Source organism: Ambystoma mexicanum, chromosome 3p (genome assembly GCF_040938575.1).
Source record: "Ambystoma mexicanum isolate Mex_15411 chromosome 3p, UKY_AmexF1_1, whole genome shotgun sequence".
NCBI lineage: Eukaryota > Metazoa > Chordata > Amphibia > Caudata > Ambystomatidae > Ambystoma > Ambystoma mexicanum.
The window spans coordinates 612708453-612730487 of record NC_090925.1 but is presented as its reverse complement, the minus strand read 5'-3'; the positions used below and the strand labels follow the sequence as shown (position 1 = coordinate 612730487).

The 22035-nt window shown below is 46.4% G+C and overlaps 1 protein-coding gene across 3 annotated transcripts in view; it reads left to right on the top strand.

The window, feature by feature from the left end:
- SLC12A5 (solute carrier family 12 member 5) overlaps positions 1-22035 on the top strand; it is a 1549598-nt gene that overhangs the window by 1211156 nt on the left and 316407 nt on the right. The window lies entirely within an intron of this gene.

Here is a 22035-nt window from a genome sequence, read left to right as displayed (position 1 = left end):
GAAACAGCTGCCATGCCATTTCACAAATTTAAAAAAGTTATCAGCACCGGGGAGAGAACCATGTTGTCCTGGGTGCTCGGTTCTGTCCCGGGTGCTAATAACTTTTTTAAAATTCGGCCTGTAACTTGGGCCTCGGAACATTACCAAGCGGAAGTGTCCTCCTCTCTAGGATGTATTACTTCAATAAACTTGACATGTGTTGAGTTTGCTGTAAAACCTTCTTCATGAGACGATTACCTCTAGTAATTTAAATGTGTTAGAATGGGTTAGAGTATCACAAAGGCTATATTCTAACAATAAGATAATAAAAACACAGTAATTATACTGACTTACTACATGTCTTCTGAATAGAAATAATACCATCTCCAGTAGTGTGTGCCTCAAAAATACACTACCTGCATGTACCACCTAAAAACAGCCATCAGAAAATTGCCAGAGATCATATTCGATTGCTCTTTCTTGAATAAATGATTCAGTTACTTTCCTTTCTCAATGTTTTAGAACAGCCAGAAATGCTGGAAGAGCCTTACTCATAGAGCCGGTCCCAAAAGCCTCTGGGAGACAGAGGGTCTAGTGGGTTAAGCAAAACCAATTCGCCATACTGTACGGGTTTGTAGTTCCATGCACTCTTACCGATATAGAAAAAATCCTACCTACTCTTGTGGTTTGATTTCTCAACCTTACATAAACAGTTGAGTTGAGCGGACCCAGTTGACATCAATGCAATAGTCTGTAGTTCAGTTCAGACTGCCAACTGGCTCCCCATAAAAGACAGAATTACCTTCAGAACCCTCATGATCACACACAAATGCCTTAACAACACTGCTCCAAAATACCTGGTCGACAACCAGGACATCCTCCAGACCCACTAGAACCAACTACGCGCATTGCCTCAACATTCCCAAATACAGAATCCAGAAATCAGGTGGCACTAGCTTCCCAGTCTTAGTGGCAAAAACATGGAATTCCATGCCCCCATCACTGAGAGATGAACACCACTTCCCCGCCTTCCGCTTCAAAGTCAAAGCATGGCTTTTCTAAACTAAACTAGGTGTGTATCTGTTTAGGTGTGGCGGATTCTAATGTTGGTTTTATGTTTACATCAATAATACTTGCCTATTCGCAGCCAGATCATCTACCGTGCTGAAGTGGGAGAATGGAACAAAAGGCTCCCACCAATCCCCTCACACCCATGGCCTAGAGGATCGCGGCCCAGACACCCGCCATGAGAGGAGTTTGCCCACCTACCAGATGACCAGATACCCTGGTACAGGAACATACGGATGTGCCCACCAGCCTGCCCACCAGCCTGCCCTGCCCATGCCGACACCTGCGGCATGGATGAACTCGACTGAACCATTCAACAGTAAATGAACACATCGTTAGAGATGCCATGACGACCTAGCCAACGGTCAGCACACCCGTGCAAACATGCACACTGGACACTCCCACACCAATCCACACGAAGAACATATTCAGTGCTATGACGTAGGTGACGGACACACCCACTGACACGCATCTTTATTATTTTTCACATAGGTTTTTCAAAATGCAGAAACACAAGACGCACAATGAACTCATCTAAAATGCTTGCTCACGCTTCTTCTAAACCCATGTATTGCAATGAGAAGTATAACGAAGAAATGATACTGGGGATAAAGCAATATCATACCATAACCTAAAGCGCCGTGCATCAAACGTCTCTACCTATGCACCAGGCCCAAGTAGGCCGCAAGCAAGAGCTTCCTTGAACATTGAATGAGCAAGAGTACAGTTGCTGACCCTGCAGAATGAGCCCGGCGAGAGCAGACAGTCAAGGGCACAATGTTGCAAACTCGCATGCTGCAAGCCGACGCCAAGGTCACACCTGCAAACTAAGCCAGGCACACAGTGGAAGATGCACTATTAAATGTGCAGAATTCTGCTTCAATCACGGTCTCTCCTCATGTGACCAAGCCGAACCTGACAGGGTGCCAGGCCCAGGAGAAGGGAGGCGCCCGGATCCCACATTTTTAGACACAGGCAGCAACAATTAAGTGACTCAATGGACATCTGCGGCAGTGGGAGTAGTCTGCCCTCCCGCATATGAACAAATCCCCGCATTGTCCGCACATACCCATGGTTATACATTGTTGCAAATGACAGGTGCACCGCGAGCTGGGAACAGCGATGGTCCCAGATTGGGGGGCTCGCGAATGGACCAATCAGAACATGGGGCTCTTATCACTGACGCCATTAACATTAGCCAATCCTCAGGGGTCTTCATGTAACAATTTTCATGTATCAAATTGAAGGGACAACCCAAGTATACCACCTGGCTGACCCTCAACCACTAACAACGCTCTCTATACGTATGCTATACTAACCCTACCACTCGAGGAACCAATCCAGAGTGGCGATAGGTTTTTGCTAACTTTCCCAGGTGACGCAAGTAGCGTGTCATACTAAGGTAAAAAGGACCTGCGAGCCCCACGATGAGGAAGAGAGTGTCAGGACGGACGCGTACGATCCTTGACCCATCCCTGCCGTTTGTTTAATAAGCAGCAGAATCACCTTGCTTCTTGTGTGTGCCTCATACTCATTTTTGGGATACGCGGGAGGAGTTGGGGCCTCCCTGCCCGGAGGTCCGCGGACGGCCCAGCCGACCCCGGGAGAATTTCCCCCCGACAGTGCAATGAGTATCATGCACAACTGCCTCTTGGGGCAAGCGCCCAAGTATCTGGCTGGCCAAATTTCATGCTTGCCGGAACGTAGAGTACTAAGGTCTAACTCTAGTAGCCTCCTGGATACACCAAGAGCACATCTGACTTGCGTGGAGCGTAGATCTTTTTCACATGCAGCTCCACGGTTGTGGAACATGCTTCCACTAAATGTGAGGTCATGTACCAATCTTCAACATTTTAAAGAGCAGATTGAAAACACATCTTTTTGAATAATGTCTGCCGATAAGCTGACACTGCACTCCTCTCTTTGAACTCATCCACTCTGCCGACTGTTTCGGTGCGGTTATTCCTTTTTTTGGTGCCTGTTTCTTTGTTCATGTGGTACGCAATTATGCCTCTGGGCTTGTCAGCCAGCCCGGTACAAATAAAATAAATAAATAAATAATAACAAGGCAAATGAAGGACATGGAATCATTGTGTTTTAAGATTTAGCTCTTTGGCCATAGAGCATCGTTCAAGTTACACTGGCTGTTACTGAAGCAAGTAGCTGCTAACTAACCACAAAGTATTCTGCTTAATACAGTGAGATAACATTTTAAATTCGGGGCCTGCAACCTCGACTATGCTGGCTGGGGCTGATGGGAGATGTAGTCCAAAACACCTGGAGATCTAAAGGTTGCAGGCTCCAGCATGGACGTCATTTTGCGGTAACAATGGGTGGTAGCAGCTCTTACCCCTGGCACTCCCCTTGGTCCCCCTGGCACTCCTTACCAACCCTGGCCTATTGCTCATCACACTTAGATGCCTATACAACGGTCAATCACTCAGTCAAAAAACACTATTTGGCTGAAAAAAGTGTGTGCAATCTCATTCATCTTTTGAAATGTAAAACTGTTATTTCAGTGGAAGCTAGCACCACACAAGATTCCTGCAGGCTATGATGTGTACCCCTTGGCATAGGGAAGCTGAACATTTTCCACAATAGCACATCCTATGGTATCTTAATAATTGTTGCTGCCATGGCTTCATTTGTCTGTGTTATTTCAACTTTTGTGTTTCATCCTGTGACTTTTAATGTTTTATGTGAGTTGAAGATGTCCCTCTTTTCAAATAGTATGTAGAAATAGATGGAGATAGCTCAGTTTGTTAAGTGCTTGTTGCTTGCCAATGAGTTCATTTTGCAACCTGTCATAGGTGTCAATTCCAAGCGCTGACTCAGTCGTATATCCTTACTATGTTGATAAATTGTGTACTATTATTTGGATAGCATTAATGTCTGTTAATTGCTGTGCTAAGAAATAGAAGATTGAACGAGCAAGCACTGTAGAAATTGAATAGAATGCTGTGACCCTGGGAAAAATCACCTCTCCGTATAGAATCTTATTTGTTTAACTGCTCAAATTGAGATCATCTAAAAGTGATTCATTTCAGTTTTGCAACCAAGAAACGGAATAGTTTACCCTTAAATGGCCTCCCATCACACCCAAACTCCCTGCCCTCACCTGCACCCTGCCCTTTCTAGCCCTCTTTTACATTATTGAATACAGGGCCATTTCTCTTAAATCTGCCAGTACTGGAGGGGCATGCCGCTGGGACGAGACTGAATGCCTGGGTGAATAAGCCTACATTTTGCATGTGATGGAAAGAACTAGACATGTATGGCTGTATCTTGCATATGATGATTTTTCTTTGTGTCTGATCACTGTGGCCCGAGGCTCTGTCACAATCACAAACAGTAACAGTGACAAAGGGCAGCCTTGCTGAGTCCCCCGTTCCAGACCGAATGATTCCAAACTGACAATATTAGTTAACACATCAGCCGTCGGGCTTATGGATAACATCCTGACCCAACTTATGAAAGACTCACTGAAACCCATCCTTTCCAGCACTGCAAACAAGAAGCACCAGTTTACCTGATCAAAAGCATTCTCTGTGTCTAGTGAGAAGAGTAAGTATTGTGGCCACTAGAAAAGAAACTATAATCCCTAGTAGTTGGGTGTTCAAGTCTCCAAGTATCTGTCAGGTTATGTTCCGAAATCAAATCCTGCAAAGCAGCCGCCTGACTACTTTTGGATCTTAATACACTGTTGTTACATCTGTCCATTAAAGGATCCAACACCTCATTGAAATCTCCCCCCAGTATAATATTATCGCAATTCTGGTCCTACAGGGCTTGCGCTACTGAACTGGGGGCCCTGCTCCCCATCTCCCATCAAGCACCAGACATCTATGAACACTCCCCAGAGAGTGACAAGAGAAAATCAGACGCCTGGGAGCCTTTTATCATAGCCTCTATTGTTGGAATACCTGGACACGCTGAAAGATATGTTTTCCTTAACCTGCTGTTGTACTCTTTTTGAATGATGCAACGTGTTTATGCAACAGCAGTTATTTCACAAATGAGACTGCGCTTCGCTTGTGATAATATCACTTGGGCCTCTCAAGCCACACCTTGCATGCGATTACTATACACTGCATATAAGGATTTGACTGGCTAAAAACGCCATTACTTGGTCAAAAGAGCCAGCACATATTATTATTTTGCTGGGCACGTGAAGTTTCAACTGGTCTGAGGTGGAAGTAACTGGCCACATGAGGATGTACTGGAATAATAAATAACTGCTACTGGCCTGTGATAGTACTGCTGGGCATACTCCCTGCGTACTGGGCGTACCCTTGCATATAATGCACCACCCGTGACATATTGAGGCAACAACAAAATAGCCTTTAGAACTATTTGTTATTATATTAATCTTACACGAATTATATGTATTTATTATTACACTGTGTGATAGCAAGAATGCCTAAAATCATGTGATATAACTTCCTGTGATGCTATCAGAGTCAAAGGTCATGTACTGCCATTTGCACCACTCCTGGAATTTTGTTGAATTGCCATTCCTGTGCGACTGGTTTACATTGACATTCATCTCCTTCGGATGTGCTGCCGAAAGGTGTTCTACCCAGAACTCTTTACATTAAAGAAGGAGTCTTTGTAAATCTTTGCCTCCTTGTGGAAGTTTATCAACTTTCCAAAGTGCACATTTCTATTTGCAAAATGGTGTGTTGTGTTTCTGTAAAGTGTCTGGCAACTGCAGATGTTTAGATCATTTCGTAAATATTTGATTTATCTTTGTCCAATGGGTGTTTGCTTTTCAATTGGTTTTTCTCGCTTCGTACAAGTGGCCAGGGCATCGGATTCCATAGATGGCGTATCACAAGTAGCATTGTTTTCTCATGTGTGTGGATGATTAGTGATGCTACCCTTAATCACAGTATTGGGTTCTATGTGATCACTGCGACCCCCATAAATCCGATGGTCGAAAATGCAGATTTTTGTAACCCCCTTTACACCACATATATGTGCGGTGGGAGCCCCTCCCCCCGCAGCCTCCCCATATTACTATAATATCACATACCCCCCCACATATATGTGGTGTAAGGGGGGTGTTAAAAAAATCAGAATTTCGGCCATCGGAATTATGAGGGTGACATTTTGGCCCATTACCCAATATTGCAATGGTGGCACTTCAAGCATGGGCATGTGCCGGTATGTTTAGTACTCATACATTGCCATTTCCTTTCAGTTTGGAGACTCGTGTGTCTTTGATGTCTGCTTTTCTGTAGGTGTGAAGATTCTGTGCTGTTGTGCACTTTTTTCAAGCAATTCCCATTGGGCCTCATTACGAGTTTGGAGGCAGCCATGGTGCTACTAGCACCATGGCTGCCTCCAAAGTCGTGTTCGGGTCCGGGTAGTCGGAATGGGGACTTAACGGGTCATTCCAACCTTGGAGGACCCGGAAAGTCCCTATTCTGAAAACCAGTCCCCATTCCCATCCGAGCCCCCATAGGGCTCAATGAGAATGGGGACGGAGCTAATAACGGGCCCGCTACTCCCTGGTCCCTTAGCGGCTCCCGCTAAGGGCGGCTGATAAAACCAGCCGGCCTTAGTGGGACCCGCTAAGAGAAATCGGAATGCGGCGGTAGGGGGTTAACGGCACTGGCATCCTTACCGGTGCCATGAACCCCTGAACCGCCAGCCTCGTAATGAGGCCCACTGTCTTGTTCATTTGAAAATTCTGGTTGCAAAGATTTATAATAAAAACCTTTTCCAGTGCCTGTTTAGAGCATAGTACTAGGGTACGGCATTCTGTCTGAATGTCATTAAGAGTAATGTTAAGACCTTTGTCTGAATACTCTTTCTTCTGAAATGTCTTGCCCGTTTTCTGAGCTTGTCTTGTTATTGACACAGGGCCCAAAAGAACACTTTTTAATTGCAGTACTTTGCTGCAAGGTAAAATGCGATGGTGTTAGGTGGATGAGAGCTCAACGCAGTGCACAGTGTTAGAGTCAGTTGCTTTTGTGTAGATGATGGTATCAAGTGCCCAAGATGCCAATCTAATCATGTATCTAAAAAATGTTCCATATTGCCAGGAGTACATTGATTTGGTTATTTTGGGTAAAGGCCCATACAAATAGGGTATCCAGTGAAATTGTTGCCAACAGAAATGTAGGCAGTGGAAAGTCGTGGTGAAAATACCTCTGCAGCGAAAAAGTTGCCAAGCAAAAAGTAGTACAAAATACATCTGAAATGTAGCCAAAATATTGGGGGTTGGTAAATCGTTAGAGTAGATTAAGTGTTTTGGTATGAGTTAGGGTATGGGTTATGGTAAGGTTAGGGCAAATAGAGTAATGGTTTGGGTCAGTGTTAAAGAAAGGGAGAGGTAATTTGGGGAAGGCTGTTGATGTAGGCATAGAATAGTGGTTAGGATAAACCTAGTGGTTAGAGCAAAGCAAGCCTTAGGGTACATGTTAGAGTTGCGGTTAGGGTACGGCTAAGGTTAGGATTAGAGCAAGGGTTCGGGTTAGGGCAAGGGCTATCTCATTTGTGGTGAGCTGGTGATGGGCTTGGGGTGAGGTTCACTGTTAATTTTCTATTGATTTTGTATTGAGTAACATGCAAACAAAATGAATTAGTACGCTGAACAGTTCGTTTTCTGTAAGAATTCAGGTTAGTAATTAGAGTTGGGGAAGGTTTTGGAATGGGGTTTGGGTGATTGCAGAGGTTTTGTTAGATGTATGTGTCATATTTGGGGTTACAGCCTTGAATTTGTGTGCATTTTAAAAACATTTTTTTTTTTTTAGGCGACCTTATTACTGGCAACATTTTCACACTTTGCATTGATTGCATTGAATGGCTACATTTTCACATTGCTACAATTTCCCAGGGGACATTTTCACATAGAACCAAAAATAGCACAGCCAATACAGGTGATGCACAGAAAATGTTACAGCGTCATATTTAAATATGATGCACTCAATAAATAGCACAATTTATTTGACTGAGCTTATCCATATTCCTATGACGTCCTGTATACATCGTCAACAGGAATGTTTATTTTTCTGCTAAAAGAAGTTTTGTGCATAGGAGGTTGTAGTTCAAATTGATACATAAAGAGATTTGCAGGTCCGGTTCCTATGCTACAGCCCATACACATTTCCGACGTCTGTAAATATTGCATCTTTTCAAATCTGAAAAGGTTATTACAAAGAGAACAGTGGATGTCCTAGAGGATTAGTTAATCCTGAGTCAGGGTGTTTGCCTAAGAGATTATCATCCAATGAATGGAGAGTCTACTGCCAAGAGCCAAGACTTGTTGTCTCTGGCCTGCCCCTGCCAGACCTCTGTGGGAGAGAGCTTCTCATACTATGCCTGGGGCCAGTGTCAGAGGCCAGCAATGATTAAACCCCAGCTTCGGCAAGCAGTGGGCACATCTTCGGCCTAGCAGGTTCACCCTGTCACCTAGCCCAACCCAAGCTGCCTTCTCACCTTGGCATGGCCCCGCCGCCTAGCAAGAGCGGCTCGGCTGCACAGCATGACCATCTGCATCGACCTGGTGGGGTCCCATGCCTATTAAAACCACCGCCCAACATCACCACGGCTCCTGCGACCACACATCACTCAATACTGAGCCCAATAGCTACCACATATGGAGTTATGAATCCCTTCCGTTTTGCCCTAACACTCCAATGTGCCCCAACCGGAACTGCCCTCCTAGCAAGTGTCAAAGAACTGCACTAGAGCCCCCCAGTGAACCTTCCAAGAGGGTGGTCATCCTGTCGATGAATCTCTGCCCGGCCGCCGTCCAGCTGTGCTGTACCATGCTTGGGTGACAATGCCGCTGGGTCCAAGTGGTCAGTACCCGTCGCCAACGCATGGCTGAGAAGTTCCCCTGCAGAAAAGGACATGTCCATAGACTGGGTGGGTCCTCTAGGTGGGTTCCTACCAACCACGAGTCTCCCACAACAGCAAGGACCCCTAGCCTGCCAAGACTAAAGGCAAGTGATCTTTCAGGTGAGGGGTACAGAAGCCTCTTTGGAGTCTGATTCAGGATTGCCCTGGTCCTCTGCAGCTTATTACCCCAACCTCAGGATTTCTGCCTTGAACTATCAGCATGGAAACCAAAAAAGCCACAATGGCCTATGCCCACAAAAAAACATAGGCACTCAGAAAATCCAGACTGCAAGCTCAGAAAAGTCCATAGAACAGTGCTCTTCAAACGGCGTGGCTGGCACACGAGGCTCTTCAAAAAGGGAGGATGGTGGCTGTTTTTAAAAGGAAATATATACAAATATGGTCTCTAAGAGGTGGGGGAGCGACCCGTTCCAATCTGTAGATGCTTATCCAGTCCTGTTTATGTCTTTGCATTCTAGGGCTTGTAGTCTGAGTTTCATAATGGGAAATGTGGCACTACAAGTCCCAGAATGCAAAGAAAAAATACTGACGGGAAAAGCACCTACAGATTGGAATGGGTCATGTTGGCAAGTACGTGGCAACACAATATTTGTACTCAAAGGGGGGCTCGGCGACAATATTTTTTCTCAAGAGGGAGGGGGCAGACCATACGAAAGTTTAATTACCACTGCCATAGAATGATATAGAAGGTGGAACGGCAAATACGCGATCAGGCAGAATATTCATGGCTACATGCATGACCCTGCTAGACCCTCCGTTTGAGGTCAGCAATACACAGTTTTTTCTTTCTTTCTTTATTATTTATTTATTTGTAGCGCATCGGAGCCCTCAGGCATCAACGGTCAACAGTGGTTGATACTTTTGTTTTTTTCTCCTAGATATTTTTTTTTTTTTACTGTATAGACCTGCCTGTTGTGTAATAAAGGAGATATATCATTTTAAAATAAACCCCCCTGACTGGGCCTTTCCCTTGATTAACTTTGGGAATAACTGTCCTATTATACCAGGGTCCATCCAGCGCATTGCTGCCATAAAGCTTCGGCTTTGATTGCTCGGCCACTGATATCAGAGGTGGGCCCAAGAAGCTTCAAAGCCCTAGCTCACACTTTTAAGGCAGACCAACTATTCCTCTAGACCAACACCAGCTGTGCTCCTTAAATACACGTGGCTGCTCCCTCTTGGCACTAGGACCCGAAGAAAAGCCTGACAGCGAGTGATTGGAGGATCATGCTTTGGAACACCGCCAGGTGGTTTCATGCGCGCGGGCTGCTACAGCATCTACGCAGTGTTTATGCCGCTGTGCTTTAAGATAATGGGTGAAAAGTTCCCAACACTATATGGTTTGGCCGTCCCATGCGTCTGGTGTGGAATGTCCATGAGCATTCGGTCGGCACGTCTTTCAGTGCTTTGTTTTTTGTAAGTAGGTGTTTGGATGTTTTCGGGTAACCTATCAAGTTGTATTCATTTTTGTTTGGAAACTATTTTCCTGCTTTTTCTGGGCGCCATGCATGTGGGGTATGTCATATCATCCGGTGCTTTTTAGGGAGGCCTATTTCAATCAGTGTTTTTGATGTGTAATACCCATGGCTATTTGGCGAATCCCATATTGTGGAATAGTGTTTCGCTGGCTGTCGTGCAGCACCATGTCATTATTTTTTGGGAGCCAAACGTCTGTGTGTGTTTAAGGAGTGAGGCATGCGAGGGACTTGAGTTTCATGTCCTTGGGTGTGTGTGCATTATCATGCTGTGTATTTGTATAAACGTCATACCCTTGTATTTTGTTAGTCTCGGGTGCCAGGAATTTTGGTGAAGTTGCATGTCGTTGGATGCGTCTGGCATGCCTTGCCCTTGATTTGACTGTGGAGTGGGAGATGTGTGGGTGTTTGTGGAGTGCTGTGTTTGCAGGAGTTTCAGAAGTGCCCTTTGTTTGGATGTAAGCCGGTAAGATAGCTCAGTGCGTTGAGCGCTCGCTGCTGCGATCTGAGCATGATCTGCAGGTCGCAGGTTCAAATCACGGCAAGGCCAACTCAGCCTTTCATACTTACGAGGTCGATAAATGAGTACCAATTTCAGTTGGGTGATATTGTATGTAAATATGTTCTCTGTAAAGCGCTTTGGATTGAGGCGCTATATAAATAACACATCATCATCATTGTTTGTGGTGCCTGTCAAGAATCTTGTGAGAACCATTGCAGAAGCTGTTAGGCCACAGCTGTCCCCTCCTGTACGGTATCAGAAGAACTTAAATAAGGGCTCGCCTGCAACTAATAACTAGCGGAACGGTGCATTGGCATCAGCCTCGCTAGCAAAGGGAGTCAGAGAGATAGAGAGAAAGGGTGGGAGCAAGAACAAAGATTGAATAATTAATGTTCACGCTTCCCTACCCTGACCTAGCCCCAACCCTCCGTTTGGTTACCACCTATAGAACCCTCTTTAATATCCCAGAGGGTACGTTTCCAAATGGAGATTAGTGCTATGAATAGACGCTTGAATCCTTGAAAGCTTTGCATGCAAAATGAATGTTTAATAGCAGGGGAAGGCTAAGTCTACAGGTCCAACTCTTGGCCAACTAACTACGTGTAGGGCTTGAACACCTCAGCTATCCTACCCAAATGCCTAAAACCCTACCTAAATAACCTGAGTCTTGAACTAACTGTACCATACTTTCTTCAGGGAACTGACTCCCCAATCTCTGGATTAGTCTCCACAGCACTGCTTTCAAGAAACGGACCCTCAAACTGCCTGGGACCACTGTGCTTGGTGCCTGTGTAGCGAGATGAATCTTCTGTCCATGATAGACTGGGAACAACCCTCATTAAGAGTTTACAGGTATCCTGCCGGTTATCCGTGGCCCCCACCTGCAAACTTGAAGTGTGCCAGAGTTGGAATAACTGGCATTTTTTCCGGCATTTATTTTGGACCTGCACATTTGTAATGAAGCCCGTAAAGAGCCCTAGCCTTTGAATGTTGATGGAGAATGTGGCCTTCTAGTCCCTCACAACACTTGGCTCATAAGGCTTGTCAACCTCCTTGTACCCCCTTATTCACAAGGCCCGGCGACCCTCTGCAAAAGCAGAGTTTCTAGACAGGAAAGGAGCAGCCGCAAGAATACCCAAACTCTTCTCCGGTGACCATAGGCTTTTCAGGGGTAATGGTGCAGAACCAGTGGCTAACCGCTACCAACTTCTGAAGGCTGGACCTGTCCCAAACCTTGCAGGCTCCTGCTTGGTCCACTGTGAGTACTAACAAAGAGGCCGGGCAGCCCTGCTGAATGGGCTGAGGCTTCCCATTAGAGTTACTATTCACAATAGAAGCAGTAGCTCAAGGAGAATAATGCTAGGAGCAGTCGTAGTAATGCCAAGGGCTCCACAGGGCTGACATGATAGCTTCTGAGGACTTCTTGGGCAGGCTCTGACTGAATGCCACCAAACTCACCAGTGCACAAACCAGGAATAGGAGTGTGAGGTCAGACTTGCACAGTCTTCTCCTCGTGTTCTGTAGTGTCTGGGGTCAGCAGGAGACAGAGGTAAGTTGCTGGAAGCACGCAGGAGCTGGTAAGTATAAAAGTAGAAGGACTTTATTAAGTTACCGGGTATAAAGTATGAAGGAGGGAGAGAGGGCAGGTAAAGACCTCCTTCTAGCTGTGACTCCCATCCTGAATAATCCCCTGCCGTTCCTGGAACACGGAGGGAACCCAGGGTTTCACTACTGCTAAACAATACATGGGTTTGCATTGCATAGAGCAATGCAAGCACCACACTAAATGTTCTAAGCAGCGTCTACTGCTTTTACTGTCTAAAAGGGTAATATGTGTATGAAACTCTGGAGAGCAGCTACAACGTTTTCACTACAAAATAACCACAGTGAAAAGGTGCCATTGGAATGGCATTCTGGAACGTGGGTGACTCAAACCCAAGCCCAACTCCTGAATAAGTTGGCACCATCTTCAAGTTGTGCATACTGTGAAGCAGGTTCTGCAAATGACTTCTACTGGAGACCCATACATCCCAAGCTGCTCCCTCAACCATCCTGACACATCCAAATTAATCAATCTTTTATAATGCACTTAATACCAGAGACCAGTTTCTAAGCGCGGGACCGGGATTTGAAACTGTGGTGCGCTACATTGTCTGCTTCCAAGACAAATGTGTTGCCCCTGAGCTATCCTCACAAATAAATCCTATAAATCTTCTGACAAGGCTTCACCCTTACCCAGGTACCTTTGCCCAAATCACCTTCCCAGCAAGTACACGTCGTGCAGATTTGGAACCCGTCCGCTTCCTAAGATTGCCTCCATGCCCTTGTCCCAGGACCATGGATACAGGGGTATTGGTTATGGAATCTCTTGATGAGGATCGGGCCTGAATGTCTTCTGATTCCTTTCAATACTGTTCTTCTGGTCCATTACCTTTTGTGTCATCCAAATACTGCTTCTTCTCTGACTCCACCTTGAGCCCAAAATTGTCTGAACCTCAAACTCATCGCTAGTGGCCTCTAGTGTGATTATGGCTTTCATCCCGGCTCCCCTCCTTGAGGGGGGATGGACATTGCTGGTAACGGCTCCCCAGCCTGAACCTAGCTAGGCACGACCGAAGAGAAAGCCTCATCAAAGGCTGAGGGCTGTTTCTGGCTGTGACCTCCCCTACTCTGGGGGTGAAAGCCATTCACACCCTGGGGTTTATTCGGGTTGCAGATAGTTTATTTTTTTTCCTTCGGAGATTGGCTGCACAAGCGACGCCAATCTCCAGAGGGGGAAAAAATATGGCCGCCGCCATAGGAAAAAGGGACTAAGTCCCTTTTCCATGTCTATGGTGGACAGGAGCGGAAGGAGTGCCGGGACAAAGCTCCGGTCCAGCAGGTAGGTGGGGAGGGAGGGATGGGGCGGGGAAGAGGTTTGGTTTGTTTTGTGGGGTAGGGAGGTGCATCTCCCTGTTGCCTCCCTACATACAAAAAAAGATGGTGTCACCTGGTGAAGGACCTCGGGTGGCTGAAAACAGCCGGAAGAATATGTGTATCCTCGCCCGCTGTTCCAGCCACCTGATCACACTTCCCCTGGTGCGAATGTCAGATTAGAGCCTATTACCTGGGTACACAGGCTTCAATTGATTGATATGAAACACCAAATGGTCCTTCAAACAACTGGGTAGAGAATGCCTGACACCAGTGCAGCTCTACACTGCTGGCATGGGCCAGCACAGAGAGAGAGTACCACAGTTGCATCCAAACGTGGCCAGCCGCGGAGGACCACAAAACATGAGCATGAACTGTTGCCTACCAGGACCGCTATTGTTGTTCCTCAAAATACCTGCATGAAGAAAGTGGGTTGACCTTAGACCGCCACTTATAGTTTTTCAAATGTTTGGCATGCCCAGGTTGTGGAAGCGAGGGCCTAATTGGAGAGGGACAGGGAACCAGTGCCAGCAAGAGTAGGGGGAACACAAAAAACGACAGAAAGCAGCAAGTCTCAGTTGTTCTGGCAAGGTGAGGTGGAGGAGGTGGACGACCAAGAGACAAGCAGAAGGGAGGGGTAAGAGGAGAGTTGTGGAAATGCTTTTTGGAGAAGGTGAGGCATTGGCTAAGGGGTGGAAGTGGTACATCAGTGTACGTGAGCGTGTTAGTGTGGCAAGTGTTTGTAGAATACATAGTGTAGGGAGTGATTGTTTAGTGTATGTTTCAGAGTGAAAGGTATGTGGTTGGGGAGGAGTAGTAGTGTGCCAGAAGGAGGATTAGTGGTGAGAAGGGAGTATTAGTGTGAAGAAGGGAGTAGTAGTGTGGAGGAGCGAGTAGTAATGTGGATGAGGAACAGTGGTGCGAAGGAGGGAGTAGTGGGGGGGAAGAGGGAGCAGTAGTGTAGTGGAAAGAGGGGTAACATCAAAGGCTAGAGGCGAGACCTAGGAGGAGCGAGAGATATCAGAGGGACAGGAGAGAATATAGGGTGAAGCTGAGAGAGGTGGGTGGCATTGAAGGATGAGAGGAGTTTGCAGTACAGAGAAGAGAGGGTAGAGGAGAGTTTGGGCATGACAGGTGCAAGAGCAAATCGAGCAGGGTACCTGGAGGGCAGATTCCCAATGCCATAGAACAGCAGTCATTGAGTAGGGAGAGGCTTAGGAAGTTCCAGAGGGAGTTTATCAAGAGAAGGCAAATCTGCCTTTAGGTCTTATTCCTTAGACTAAGACAGTGATTAGAGAGTAAGGGCCAACATTCACTATCTACTAATCCTGTCCCATCCTGTCCCATAAAGAATGCCCTTGAACTGCCTCTGAGTTTTAATTCCTGTGCCATCTGTGGCAACCCAAAATGCTCCAGCACACCAAGGCTCAACCCTAACCCCTAAAATCCTCCATCCTCTTCTCACAATTATCCTTAACATTGGCTGAAGAAAGGTTAATGACATGTGTGCCCCAGCTCATTCTTGGGTAGGCAGCCACTGCATTACCAGGGTAAGGCACAACGGAGATGTGTCAGTCACGTCAAACTTATTCTGATATTCACCACACCAGTGCCCTTATTCACAGATCATTTTCCAATGGGGTTTCACCATTCTGAAATGCTTCTGTGAATTAGGCCCCATGTATTCACCAGACCGGGCTGAGGTGTTGACATCTATGAGGGGTGTGTTCCCTCCATCCACGTATGACACTGCTAATGCTTGGACATGGTCAATTATGCAAATTAGGTAATGATGTCATTTAGTGACCTCTAGCGACTTGTAGGACAGCCAATAGCTACTTTCCTTACTGAGGAGTTGGCAACCCTGAGTGCTATGCTCATGGATGTTCCTTGGTCTTGTGCAGTGCTGCGCGTGCACGTTTTTGTGAAGTGCCATGTTCTTTGTTTTCCTGTGAGGCTCATCTCTGCAAGTACTTGTGGATTACCACGTCCATGTGCGTTTGGAGAATACCAGGCTCCTATTTTGTTTGTAATGCGCCATATCACTGACTGTTTGTTGGGCCATATGCCTGGATATCTGGTCTGTGTCATATTCTTTGTTTTATCGCCACAGTGGATGTTGGTTTCATGTCAATAGGAGTTTGATGCATAGGCGTTTCATCTATGGCATGTCTTTAGATGTCTGTGTCCGTGTGTCAATGTATGCTTGCAATGTGTAATGTCTTGGAATGATATGGGTGTGTCATTTTGGTAAGGGGCGAGTTTGGCCTCTGCTAGTTGGCAATGGTGTCACGTGTTTGCACAGAGCTCTGACGTCCTTCCGGGCCTGCTCTGTGCTCTATCAAAGCTCATCGTAAATGCAAGGACCTTTCTCAGAATGTCACGGGTAAGGATGATGTGGCCCTCTGGAGCATGGGGGGGGGGGGGGTGGCATGCTGCTAAGTTGGTTGTGTGGCATATGCCCACATGCGTACTGTTGTTTTGCTCCGCGATATGGCACCTGGCGGTCCTTTATATTAAATCACTGGCAGGAACGGCTGACGTGGTCACCTGGTGCCGTGAGTGGGTCACCCATGGCTGCTGTAGGGTAAAGCATGTCTGCAAGATCAAGGTATCGTGTGTAGGAGGCTTTATGAGTATGAGGCCATAGAGTAAAACACTAGTTCATGTGATTTTTGGATGTGTTATTTCCAATTTGCGAGGGCACAATTTGACAGGTTGTTTGCCCGTGCCATGTGTCGTATGTACGCCGGTGTGGTAGTGTCAATGGGGAGCGGAGCTTATACGGGTGTAACTCGTTCCACCCCGAAGGGCTGTACTCCTTTATTTTTAGATCGCTTTATGTCCGCTGGCGTCCGGTACGCTGTACGGCATGACGTTACAATGTTCCTCCTTCACCATTAACGAAATGTGAACATGAAAAAGGTATTTATTTTGAAACAGAGGCCCATTGTCCACCCTGACACCTGCGGCAGGGCATAGGCAATCAATAGAACCGTTTCAGCAGATGTGAAAGGGATGAACCATACCTCGAGGTACCTGGAGTAACCCTTCATTAGTACTACAAAATGTGTATTGTCATGTATGGTCCCAGAATCCATGCTCACCCATTGCTGTGGGGCATTCGCCCTCACCAGTGATTCGATGGGTGGTGGACGCATAGTTGTGCACGTGGCTTGACGTGCTAGCAGCGAATCAACAGCTTTCTCTGGAAACCATACTTTCTCCCTCAGTCTGGACTTTGTCTTATTTGCCCTCTGGTGCCCTGTGTGCGCAATTTGCACCAAGTTCTGTACCAGGACAGGTGGATTGACTCTGAGAATAACTCCTTCCGATCCAATCGATAGCTCACCACGGACTTCCCATAGTCTGTGCACAAACGTCTGTATGTCTGGTCTGTAATGTGCACGATCTGTTAAACATGTACACCACTGTCCATCCCTCAATTGCTCTGCCATTCACTGCATGCCATCGTGTTGTGCCGTGGCTTCAGCCATGCCGATTTGGGAATTGCCATCCTAGTTATCGCGTTGACTACGGCTTTCGCCTCACGCTGCTGGGAGCGTTCTCATAGACCCTGGGTTGCCAGGATACATGATCCACGGGGTTCCTTGCCCTGCTCTGAACTGCAGGGTGACTCCATGGTTCTGCCGTTATAGCATCCATCGCTCCAGTCTTAGTGGGGTGACAGAACGGGGCCATGTAGAATGCGTACCAAAGGCTTGTGGCTGGCAATTACTGAAATTGGATAGGAAAATACAAACAGGTGGAAATGTCTGCATCCTCATAGCACTGCAAGCAAACATCCTTTGCTATTTGTGAGAATCTCTCTTGTAATAAATGGGGTTAAAGCCTTGCTTGCAAAGGCAATGGGATGTCTCACAACGTCAGTATCAATCTGTACCAATACCGCCCCTAATGCAAGGGGGCTGGCCTGGACCAAGATTTCTGATGGTCTCTTGCGATCGAGGAAAGCCATTGTCGTACCTTCCACCAGAATGAATTTTGGATTTTTAAGTTCCTTTTTGATGTGCTGATTCCATTCCCAGTTGTGGTCCTCCCTACTCAGATTTCTCAGAGGTTCGTTGATGGTGGCCAAGCTAGGGATCAATTTCCCACAGATGTTTATCATACCCAGGAAGCGTTGGACTTACAACAGCATCTTGGGGGGGCATAACATTTCTGATGGCTTCAATCTCGTGGGGATCTGCAGACACTCCTCTGTCTTGAAAATATGAAACCAAAAAAATTGCTTTTGCATTGCAGGAAATAACACCTATTTTCAGGTAGGGTGAATCCATGCTTCATATAAATACTGCCGAGTCTCTAGCCAGATGAACCTTTTCCATTTTGAAGACTATAAGGACATTATATAACTTACATTGATGACCTTTTATAAACCTGCTAGAACACCTCTAATCGGATGTTGGAAAACCTCCGCCACAGACGACATCCCAAAACTAAGCTTCTTGTTCCGGAAGAGGCCTACATGTGTGGAAAAAGCCGTGATGAGGCAAGACTCTGGATGAAACTGTATTTGGTGGTATCTGGAGCATAAATCAATGGTGGAGAAGATGGTGCACATTGGATGTCAGACAGCATGTCATCCAGAGTCGGGGTAGGGTGTCATTCACATAGAATCACCATATTGGAAATCCTCAGGTCTACACATATCTGGACTTCAGTTTGGAAGCCACTACTGTCGCGTAGACACCTGTTGTATGACATGTGCACTTTCAAGTCTTCCCAACTCTTCTTCGCTTTCTTCCTGAGGTGCAACGTGATACCTCATGGCCGCAGGTAGTATCATGTGTTCTATGTGTAATCTCAATTCTTGGTTCCATAGACAACCCACACCTTGAAACAGGTCTTGATATTCAGTGCAAAATCCTTCAGTGTCAGTTTAGTAGACATTGAAAGCGAAATGCATCAGGCTCAGCTCTTTCACCGTGTTGCAGCTGAGAAGCGTATCCTTGGCCTCATTTGTAACAATGTAGCCGGTGTTGTCCACCTGTCTTGCCCTATAAGGGTGTGGAAAATACCTTGAAGTGGCAGTAGGTGTCTACCAGCATAGGTAAAAATGAGTTTTTCTTGGTTTCGCTTGTCAGGGAACTGGCTGCAATTTGTATATTTGGGCCGATGGCATCACATTGGCAGATGCTCCTGTGTCTATCAGCAAGACTGTCACATTTTTCCTGGTATTCCTTGCCAGATTGCTGTTATGAAAAATAAATCTTCAGCATCAATTGTGTCATCCTTATCTACATTCTCACCAGGTACCACCTTGGTAACTACCAGAGTTTTGGCTGGACGCCCTCTTGTCTAAGGCGTATTTTTTTTTCGGGAACGGCTGAGGGGTGCATGCAGCTATACATGCATTTGAGAAATGGTTCAGTATCCCGCAGTGGCCACATAGCCTACCTGCCGCTCCTCCACATAAAACACACGAGCACTTCGCCTGTTCTGGTCGTTGTTGTGCAGAGTTACCTCTAGCTTGTCCCCTGCCTCGTGTTCCCCTCGGAGAGCCCGTTTTCTCTGTATGGACCCCTTCCACCTTGGGCCCCTTCATCGCCTCTTCTACATGGGCTGCTCTTGATGTCGCAAGTTTGAGAGCCCGCCCCAGCTCCAGTATTCGGAGCAGCATCAATCCATGCTCCTTCAGAATTGGTTTTCACAACTGGGATGAAAAACATTTCTGAATAATCTGCCCTCTAATGTCCCCTTCTTCATCTGGGGAGGCACACGTTGCCGCCAGATGCCCGAGTCGCTATAGAAGGCGTCCAGGGATTCTGTTTGGCCTTGCCTTGCTTGGCACAACTGAAATCTCTCGTGATCAATGTTCACCATGGAGGTGAAGTCATTTGGCAATGTATTAGCCTTGGCAATGTTAGAATCATTGCCTTGTTGGAGAGTTAGGTTCGGTATTACACACTTTTGCTAAATGGTATTTTTGCAGAATTAATGTTGCTGATTTTTTACTACTATTTATTACAGCAAACATATGAGTGGGTTAGGTATAAAGAAGGGAGGGGTTGGAGGAAGCCCCCTCCCTCCCTCCCACACAGCTTTTTAACCGTAAAAAACAAAGCAGTAAAATTGGCAAAAACAAATTCTGCTAAATTGCCATTCAACCAAAATAAATGCGAGGAAAGTGCATAGATCTGTGTACAGCTTATGGAACTCACTTCCAGCATAAAACATGAGAATGGATTTCTCCTTGTCCTCCTTGTCCTCCACCCCAGCAATGGCAAAGAAGATTTCTAGCCATTTGGCCTACAACCCCGAATCGAGTTCCCCGGTTAGTACTGGATCCTGATATGTCGAGCTCTCGTACAGTAGAGCTGTGGAATTGTTGTGACACCCCACCTTTTTTTATTTTACGACTCTGGGTTCCCGTGCCTTTTGCTCGCTCATGCGGCCATGGAGAAGTGGATGATCAAAGGATGTCAGCTCACTCCACGCCTTTATTCATCTGTTGCTCGTGGAACCCTTTTTCGTGTATGTTCTCTGTGATGTTGGTGGATACCACTGTGTCTGTACTGCCAGGTATGTGTCTTCATTGTGGCAGTTCAATGCAGGATCATCCAAACACAATTGGGCCGCAGAAGCTGTTCTTTTATACTTTCTTTCATAGAAGAATACTGACCTTGCATCACTGTCTGGGGTGCTCTATCATGCAGGGCCGGCCTTAGGGCAAGGAGGGCCGTGCGACTGCCTTGGGCGCCATAGCCCCCAGGGCACCAGCTCGGGGGAGCCTTTCAAGGGCTACCCCCAGCTGGCATGGTGGGAGAAGTATCCTTTTGAAATTAAATGCGCTCGCGGCATGGGATGGGGGAGATAATCATCTTAATAGGCTCCTGCGAGGGCCTCTAATTTCAAAAGGACGCCTTCTCCCACCACCGAAAAGAAACATTTGGCGCCTCTAGGCACCCGACCCCTCAATTGGCCAGGGGTGTGGGGCTGGGTGCCAAATCTTTTTTTTCTGCCCGGGGCACTGCCGCCACTAAGGCCGGCACTGCTATCATGGTCAAGCAGACGGTGGACCTGTAGTAGGTTTACAGTGTTGTAGGCAGGACGTAAATCTACACCCTTTGTCACTGTGTGTGGCATCGCAGCAACAACGCAGTATTCTGTGCCTCCGTCAGTCTTTTCACTCAGAAATGATCAGGGCATGGAGCCGCTGCAGCCAAGGCGGATTTCCTCACGGCCACGAGACGTTTGCACGTCCATCAGATCGCGACTTGTAGTCCGCCACCGTCGTCTCCATTATTATATACCCTGGTGTAGAAGTGTTGATGAGGAGCCCCGGTACCAATGAAGACACTCACACAGCAAATGCGGGTATAACCGGACCTACCCCAGAAGGGCGGTTCCATTTTATTCTTTAATTGCGTCATGTCTACCTGCATATGGTACGCCACGCGGCTTGACGTTACAACAATGTTCTTGTGGTTTTGTGGTGCATTTTCACTTTGTTTTTGGGGGGTGAGTCATGTAATTCTGTATTCTGTGTCTGTTTTGTCACTCTGGTTTTCAACTATCTCAAAGGCCTGGACACTATGGAGTACTGTATGCCTGTTTGTTAGTAGTTGTTAATGTTGGATAATTTGCTATTTCATGATACTTGATGCTTGTGTCAGGGACTTCAAGATTCACCTGCGTGTTGCTGTTTGTTGAGGCCATGCCCTAGATATCTATGGGTATCACATGTGTGTCTTGGGTTTATGTGCTTGCTTGATTGGTTGTTTTTGTTATCATTACCCAGAATACTTGAGAGCTATATGTGTTTTTAGGGGTTATGGCTGTCATGCCAGTGGGTGTTCTGAGCATTATCCTTTTCGATTCTTGCAGCTGTTCGTGGTGCACATTCCTAGGTGTTGAGAGTTTAAATTATTCTAGGTTTTTTATTATAACCTGTGTCCAAGTGTGTGCATCTTGTCCCAAGGTTGTGCAAGATGGAATATCCCCATCGTAAGCCTTGCTGATGAGATAGCTCCGTGAGTTCAGTACCAACTTCTGAGGTGGGTTTGTGACCCCAAGGTCACTGGATAAAATCCTAGTGATGCTACCCAGCCCTACATCATTTCAAGGCTGATCAAATGACAACCACTGTTATTTGCAACATTGTGAAACAATAGATTCGCAAATACAAGTGCCACAAAGAAACATCAGTTATGAACTGCATCTTAATCTTGCCTTTTGGAAGTGTTGCCGCTTTTCTTTTGA